Genomic DNA, 2,048 nt, shown 5'->3' on the forward strand with positions numbered 1-2,048 from the left:
CCCGAATGGCCCATGGGGCCCAGCACTTCCTCGCCTCTGTAGCACCTTCCTCTGGGAGGGGCCGCTTCCATTCTTATGAACCGAGCTGTGGGTGGAAGGCTGATGGAGGGAAGGCAGGCTCCCTTACCCTCTCGCCATGTGGCTGGGATACGCTGCGGGGGCGTTCCACCGCCCCCCACCCCCAGAGCCTATACACTGAGGTGCATAACATTGCACCTCATTGTTAAACTTCTGGAGAGCTGATTTGTAGGTAAATAGGAGGGGCCTCACGGCCCAATTCTTGCTCTGATGTGGACTGCTTGTAACAACCTCACCTTTTATCTCATCTCCCCTCTGCTCTGTCAGCCATGCAGCAGATCTGACCACGTCAGCCCTGTGGTCACCCCTCAGGACCAAGTGTACACTGCACTCATTAACAGGTTTAGCAAGGTCCCACAGATCTGGTCCTTGCCTAATGCAGGATAATGGGATTTTGAATTCTCTGGGAACAATAGAACTGAGGCTAGTTAAGGCCTTAAATGCCAAACAAGTGTCCTAAAAGCTAGAGCTAATTACTTGAGGTTTTAAAGCAGTGGCTGGATGGGGCATTGCGTCAGCATTTCTGGAGTCAGAAAAGGACTGAGGAGAGCATTTGAAAGTAGGGGCTGAGATGAGTTCATCAGCAGCTTCCTGGGGGCTTGAGCCCTCCGCTAGGCTCTGTTGGGTGGTTGAGGGGCTTTTGGGGATCACTCAGGGCTCGGATGGAGAAAAGCGGGGAAGGTGTGTTGGAGTTTGCTGATGGGTTCCTGACACAGGAGCAGTTTCAGGGGTGGGGGCACCCTTGCTGCAGGAGGGGGCAGGAGAGGCTCCGAACAGTTGGTACAGCTGAGACCTGCTGCTGGAGGCCCAGGTCCTGGGACTGCTGGAACTTGGCCAGCTCCCCAGCCTCCCAGCCCCAGCCTCATGGACACACAACATCCTAGAGAAGGCCCTTGGTACTGGGGGAGGGGGGGTGGGCAGCAAGCTGAGGAGGTATGTTTTCCCCTTCTGGGTAAGAGAATTGCTTATAGTTGAAAGGCAGGAAGTACCTGCACCCCTGCCCCGCCCTCCCAAAGGGCTGCAGGTCTAGGTCACATGTGCTCACACGTGTACAGAGCCTGACTTTGATATCCCTGCACACAAAGGCCTGGACCCCTCGCACGAGTGCCTACAAACCAGCCTCCCTGAGCACAAGCCTCACTCCTCTCCCAGCATCTATACCCCAGGGATTTCCCTCCCACCCAACTGAAGACAGTGGTATAGTCTGGCATGTCACCTGCCACCTGCTCCTGCCTTCCCCATTTGCTGGAGGAAAGCTGTTGCCCTGTGGCTTTGAGTTGCTAGAGAGGGGTGCAGGGAACTACAGTACCCCTGGATAAGGGGGGGCAGGCTTACCCTCAGGCTTGCTCTGAAGGGGCAGGGGGAAGGCTGTACCCCCACCCCCAAGCCTAGGACAGGACAGGTGCAAGCTGCAGGGGAAAGGAGACAGAGTCTCTTCCGGCAGCAGGAAGTGGTAACCACCTATGGGGAAACAAGGCTTGTTCCTCCCCATGGGGTGGAGCAAAAGGGGAACCTTAGCTGAGCACTGCTGTCCCCCTCAGAGGTGGGCTGGAGGGAACAACGGCTGAGGTTCTATCCTCTGGTGCTGACCTTCCTTCCCAGCCCACCCTGGGAACGTTGCACCCGGTTCTCCAGGCTCCTTGCACTTATCCCTTAGGGCTGTGACTTGGGAAGGGTGGGCTCCATCTTAAAACCCTAAGGTTCTGGGGGAAGCTGTTGACTCAAGGAAGTCCAGGGCCTGGAGCAGCTCCTAGCATTGAGGGCCAGTGACCATGCTGTGAAGAGTGCTGTATGGCAGTGGTGGCCAGGCAGCCTTTTAGAAGTGGCAGGTCAGCAGCCAGAGGGTGCCAGCTTGCTGGGCACTTTGGGGCTCTCACACTGGCCCTGGCTGCTTGGCAGGAGAGCTCTGGGCACAAGGCGGCCCAGGTGTGGCCTAGCGCCCAGCGGGAGGGGTGGCAAGGCCCCAGCCC

At 57.6% G+C, this 2,048-nt stretch overlaps 1 protein-coding gene across 1 annotated transcript in view; it reads left to right on the forward strand.

Moving 5' to 3' along the window:
- The window catches only part of ARHGAP4 (Rho GTPase activating protein 4), a 26,403-nt gene that overhangs the window by 885 nt on the left and 23,470 nt on the right, over positions 1–2,048 (forward strand). The window lies entirely within an intron of this gene.

Source organism: Myotis davidii, unplaced genomic scaffold (assembly GCF_000327345.1).
Source record: "Myotis davidii unplaced genomic scaffold, ASM32734v1 scaffold462, whole genome shotgun sequence".
In the NCBI taxonomy this organism is placed as follows: domain Eukaryota; kingdom Metazoa; phylum Chordata; class Mammalia; order Chiroptera; family Vespertilionidae; genus Myotis; species Myotis davidii.